This window comes from Jaculus jaculus, chromosome 11 (genome assembly GCF_020740685.1).
Source record: "Jaculus jaculus isolate mJacJac1 chromosome 11, mJacJac1.mat.Y.cur, whole genome shotgun sequence".
Taxonomy (NCBI): Eukaryota; Metazoa; Chordata; class Mammalia; order Rodentia; family Dipodidae; genus Jaculus; species Jaculus jaculus.
Genome location: NC_059112.1, coordinates 39274125 through 39280537, shown reverse-complemented (window position 1 = coordinate 39280537; position 6413 = coordinate 39274125). Strand labels below are relative to the sequence as shown.

At 47.6% G+C, this 6413-nt stretch overlaps 1 non-coding gene across 1 annotated transcript; it reads left to right on the top strand.

The window, feature by feature from the left end:
• Positions 1–477: 477 nt before the first annotated feature.
• On the top strand, positions 478–584 carry LOC123453363. Its single transcript, XR_006632756.1, has one exon. It is a non-coding gene; the product is annotated as a U6 spliceosomal RNA (small nuclear RNA).
• Positions 585–6413: the final 5829 nt, after the last annotated feature.

The window sequence follows — 6413 nt, the reverse complement described above, 5'->3', positions numbered from 1 at the left end:
GGCCTTGAATCCACAACAGTCCTCATGCCTCAGCCTCCCAAGTACTGAGATTAAAAGCATGTGCCACAACACACATTTTCTCTCTCTCCTTTCTTCTTTCCCTTCTCCCTCCCACCACTCCTTCCTTCCTTCCCTTCTGGTTTTTTGTTTGTTTTTGAGGTAGGGTCTTGCTCTAGCCCTGGCTGATGTGGAATTCACTATGTATTTCCAGGCTGGCCTCGAACTCACAGTGATCCTTCTACCTCTGCCTCCTGAGTGCTGGGATTAAAGGTGTGCGCCACCATGCCTGGCCCTTCTCTCTGTGTGTGTTAATTTATTTATTTGAGAGAGAGAGGCAGATAGAGAGGGAAAATAGGTACTACTGGGGCCTCCAGCCACTGTAAATGAACTCCAGATGCATGCACCACCTTGTGCATCTGGTTTACTTGAGGACTGGGGAATTGAACCTGGATCCTTTATTTTAAAAAAGTACGTTTTGTGCTCACTTTGGCAGCACATATACTAAAATTGGAACGATACAGAGAAGATTAGCATGGCCCCTGCGCAAGGATGACACGCAAATTCGTGAAGCGTTCCATACTTTTTGGCAGTGATGATCCACTTTCCCTCACTGAGAACAAGGTTCTGTGATGAGAATCTTTGTTACGGACTCTTCTGAGCCAGACGAAAAAAAAATGTTGTATTTATTTCAGAGAGGAAAGGAGGGAGAGATGAAGAGGTAGATAGAGCAGAGCCTCCAGCCACTGCAAATGAACCCCAGATGTGCGTACCACTGCGCATCTGGCTTACATGGGTACTGGGGAATTGAATTTGGGTCCTCAGACTTTGCAGGCAAGTGCCCTAACCACTAAGCCACATCTCTCCAGTCCCCCTTCTGTTTTTATTATTTATTTATTTATTTGAGAGAGAGAGAGAGAGACAGATAGACAGAATGGGCATGCCAGGGCCTCCAGCCACTACAAATGAACTCCAGACATATGTGCCACCTTCTACATCTGGTTTATGTGGGTACTGGGGAATTGAACCCAGGTCCTTAGGCTTCACAGGCAAGCAATGTAACTGCTAAGCCATCTCTCCAGCTGCACCCCCCCCCATTGTTTTTAGACAGGTTCTCATGTAGAACAGGTTGGTTTCACACTTTCTTTTTTAAAAAAATGTTATATACATACATACATACATACGGGAGAGAGAAAGAGGCAGATAGAGAGAATGGGTGCACCAGGGCCTCTAGCCACTGCAAACAAATTCCAGATGCATGTGCCACCTGTGCCTCTGGCTTGCATAGGTACTGGTCCTTAGGGTTCACAGGCAAATGTCTTAGCCTCTAAGCCATCTCTTCAGCCCTTTCATTGTTTTTTTTTTTTTTTTTTTTTTTCCCCACTTTTCAGCTGGCGTCAAATCCAAATCTTTCTTGCCTCCTCCTACCGGAGTATCTCTCTGACTTTTCTTCTCTTTCATCCCTACCTTCCTTACAGGTTCCGGCTGGACAGGTCTCTTTGTTCATTATCCCCACAGATTCTTTCCTCAGAATCTTTGTTCTTGCTTCATTCTGCCAGGAACCTTCTTCCTCTAAGATAGCTGCCCAATCACTATCCCTTTATCAGCAGCCTCCTCCCTGTCCAACATAAAAGAAACAACAAAATAGCATTGTTCCTCCTTCCTTCCCATTATCTGCCTTCATTTCTTTATGTATTCATGGTTTCTTTGGCCCTCTTTGTTAGTTGGATCTATACTGCATGGAGTCAGATCTTTGTTCGATTCATGTTATAGTTTCATTACTTAAAATAAGGGCTTGGGGGCTAGGATGGTGGTGCACAACTGTAATCCCAGCACTTGGGAGGCTGAGACTGGAGGATCACCATGAGTTCAAGGCCAGCCCAAGGCTACAGAGTGAGTTCCAGGTCAGCCTAGGCAAGAGTGAGACTCTACCTGGAAGAATAAAGTTGGGCTGGAGAGATGGTTTAATGGTTAAGGCACTTGCCTATGAAGCCTAAGGACCAGTTCAATTCAGGTCCCACATAAGCCAGGTACACAAGGTGGTGCATGTGTCTAGAGTTCATTTGCATTGGCTACAGGCCCTGGCATGCCTGTACTCTCTATCTCTCTCTTTCTCTCTCCCTCTCTGTCTCAAATAAAAATAAAAATAAACAAATAAATAAAATATGAGCTGGAGAGATGGCTCAGTGGTTAAGGTGCTTGCCTGCAAAGCCCAAGAACCTCAGTTCAATTCTCCAGTACCCATGTGAAGCCAGATGCACAAAATGACATAGTCATCTGGAGTTCATTTGCAGCAGCAGGAGGCCCTGAAACTCCCTTTCTGTCTCTCTCTTTCTGAAAATAAATAAAAGATAATAAAATTGGATGGGGCTTGGTGTTTGAGAAATATTTGGCTCTCCTCCGATGTTTCTGTGAGTCCTGTTCTGACCTACGGCTGAGATCTGCACTCCTCTCGTATAGGTCAAATATGGGAGTAAAAGACATGGCATTTGTACCTGGGGCTCTCAGATGCCAAGCCCAGTTCTCATCCCTGTGTCACTCTCTGCCTAGGGCAGTAGCTTTAAGGATTGCTCTATGGAAGGACAATGGTTCAGGGTATAGATTCTCCAAGACTGCTAACGCTTAGTGGGAATATGTTTTCCTCTAATACAATTATTTATTTATTTTAGTTTTTTTTAATTAATTATTTATTTATTTGAGAGCAACAGACACAGAGAGAAAGACAGATAGAGGGAGAGAGAGGGAATGGGCGCGCCAGGGCTTCCAGCCTCTGCAAACGAACTCCAGACGCGTGCGCCCCCTTGTGCATCTGGCTAATGTGGGACCTGGGGAACCGAGCCTCGAACTGGAGTCCTTAGGCTTCACAGGCAAGCGCTTAACCACTAAGCCATCTCTCCAGCCCTATTTTAGTTTTTTAATGTACAGTTTCTCTCTTGCTTAGACTGACCTAGAACTCACTATGTAGTCTCAGGGTGGCCTCGAACCCACAATGATCCTTCTACCTTTGGCAATCCTCACCACCAGCTGGCTCTGATTTTTGCTCACTGCTGTTCTTTGCTGTTCTCACCATGAACTTCCTGGGAGCATCAGCCTGCTAGGATTACAGAGATCTGCCATGGCTTCTAGCTTTTTACGTGGGGTCTGGGGATCGAAGTCAGGTCCTCCAGCTTGAGCAGTCAGCAGTGGTTTTGATGCTACTGGGGCTTATGTGGTCTAGGCAAGTGCTCTACCGCTGAATTCTATGGCCAGCACTTCCTGCCGTACTTAACTTGTTTTGCTTTGACTATGCTACAGACTGTGAATGTGTGCCCGTGTAATTTCTCTACATTTGTCTTCCATCATATTCAGTGGAAGGGCCTTTGATTTATTCCCTAACAAAATTCCCATGGATCCTTACAGCATTAACTGTTGCCCTCTCAGGTGCCCATGACTTTATTTCTAAACACAAGGGCTCTCAGCCTTCTTGCCCTCCTCTGGTTCCCAGAACTGCCTCCTTCCCCCCTTCATCTTCCTCCACCTCCTCCCAGACCTTGTACAACCATCTTCTCCCTTGGAGTGGCCTCAGAGGTGCAGAGGAAGAGCTGCCCATATCGGGGCCACTGTGACCAGGTCCTTGGCGCCTCAGGTCCATGTGTGATCCTGCTGCCTTTGTGGAAAGTCCCTGCAGGGCAGGCTCTTATTTATTTGTGAGAAAGACACAGACATACACGAGGTGTGGGGGTGCACCAGGGCCTCCAGCCACTGCAAACAAACTCCAGATACATGTGCCACCTTGCGCATCTGGCTTACGTGGGTACTGGGAATTGAACCTGGCTCCTTAGGCTTTGCAGGCAAGTGCCTTATCTGTTGAGCCATCTCTCCAGCCCAGGGCAGGCTCTTTTAATCTCACAAAACTCCTCCTTCCTCTTGACCACCTGACTCAGGAGCTCACCTCCAGCTCTTTTAATCTCACAAAACTCCTCCTTCCTCTTGACCACCTGACTCAGGAGCTCACCTCCAGCTCTTTTAATCTCACAAAACTCCTCCTTCCTCTTGACCACCTGACTCAGGAGCTCACCTCCTAATCAAGGCTGCTGCCCTTTGGGGCCAGGTTCACTGTTCACACCTTCATATCCTCTGCTCAGGAGGCCCCTTGCAGCATGACTGACTCGTGGACACCAGCTCACGGAGGTACATTGCCCTCCTGCCCTTGAACCCTTGGGTTGGCCTCATTGTCAGTGTCCTGTTCAAACACTCTCACAGTCAAACTTTGCTCCACAAGGCAGAGCTCAGTCCCACAGCCTCCCAGCCTTCCAGTTTGATCTAGTCTTTTCATCCTCTTGCAGTGTGATGGACTTCTTTGTAAAGTCACAGAAACCCCAAGGTTTGTGTGGAAGAGCAGCACGTCAGGGAGATTAACCTTCACCTTGGGCTCTGATCAAAGCCTGCCCGGGAGAGCCATTCAGTGGTAGCTGTTTATTGTGTACGGTTTTATTGACTCACTCTCTCTCTCTTTCTCTTTCTCTCTTTCTCACTCCCTTTCCCTGGCCATGATGCTCCTTTAGGCCATATCATGATGTGGGCTGTTTGTGTGACAGGATATTCTTGGGCTGCCTCTCCATCAGTCTTGGATTGGGGTCCTGACTGTGTCACGTGCTGCACCAGGAACCCTCTGAGCACCAGAGACAAGCACAGGAAGTCACAGCCCCTTCTTCTGGGCTGGTGAGGGTTAAGCAAGGCCACCATGGCTCATGGTGGAGCCTGGTCCTGGCATGCAGGCTGTGGCTACCATTGTTTAATTGCTGAAGCTCCCTGCAGAGGAGAGCAAAGGCAGCAGAAGAACCTCCCACAAGATGCCCTGTGAGGCTGGTTCCCTTATAGCTGATGACGGTATCAAAGGGCCACTGGGGAAGTACCAGGATCTAAGTCTGGCTCTGGGCTCAGGCTAGAGCTACTTACTTGTTGTTTTTTTAATTTAATTTAATTTTTTATTTCATTATTATTATTATTATTTTGTTTTTTCGAGGTAGGGTCTCACTTTACCTCAGGCTGACCTGGAAGTCTCTATGGAGTCTCAGCGTGGCCTCGAACTCACGGTGATCCTCCTACCTCTGCCTCCCGAGTGCTGGATTAAAGGCGTGTGCCACCACGGCTGGCTCTTTATTGTTATTATTATTATTAGAAAGAGAAAGAGAGAATTGGCACACCAGTGCCTCAACCACTGCAATCGAACTCCAGATGCCTGCACCACCTAGTGGGCATGTGACACCTTGCACTTGCCTCACCTTCGTGCGTATGGCTTACGTGGGATCTGGAGAGTTGAACATGGGTCCCTAAGCTTTGCAGGAAAGTGCCTTAACCACTAAGCAATCTCTCCAACCCTTCTTAGGTTTTAAGTGTTTTATTCATCTACCTATTTATTTATTTATTTTGGGTTTTCTAGGTAAAGTTTCACTCTAGTCCAGGCTGATCTGGAATTCACTATGTACTCTCAGGGTGAACTTGAACTCATGGTGATCCACCTACCTCTGCCTTCCAAGTGCTGGGATTGAAGGCGGGCACCACCATACCCACCTTATTTATTTATTTTTATGAGAGAGTGCGGGAGGGAGAGAATTGGCATGCCAGAACCTTCAGCCACTCCAGATATGTGCACCACCTTGTGCACATGTGCAACCTTGCATGCTTGCATCACCTTGTGCATCTGGCTTACATGGGATCTAGAGAGTTGAACATGGGTTCTTAGGCTTTGCAGGCAAGTGCCTTCACTGCTGAGCCATCTCTCCAGCCCTTGTTTTTGTTTTTGAGTTGAGGTCTCATGTAGCCCAGACTAGCCTTAAACTTGCTAGGTATCCAGTAATAACCTTGAATTCCTGATCTTCCTGCATTTACACCCCAAGAGTTGGGAATCACAGGTGTGCATTGTTGTGCTCTGTTGGTTTATACAGCACTGTGGATCAAACCCAGGCCTTCATGTGTACTAAGCAAGCACTCTGCCAGCTAGGCCACATTTCCAGCCCTTATCAATGAAGTATTTTATGAGATGATTCATGAACCATCACTGGTTCATCGCCACATGTCGTCTTCATACTTGGACACCAGAGCCTCCTGTTGTTGTCTCCTCCTCCTCCTCCTCCTCCTCTCCATACTCAACCTGTTTTTCCTCCTTCTCCTTTTTCTCCTCCTCCTTCTTCATTTCCACTCTGGGGATCAAACCCAGGACCTTGCCTATGCTAGGCAAACACTCTAACACTGAGCTCCATCCCCAGCCCTGAATGCCTTTTTAGTTGGCTGGTTGGTAGGGAGGTTGGTTTTAAACAAGGTCTCACTGGGCTGCTGAGGCTGGTCTGCAGTGCCTGGCCTCAGTGGTATTCCTCAGCCTCCCCACTAGCTGGGATACCGGACACCAGGCATGATCCAGCTTGCAGTGGTTTTTT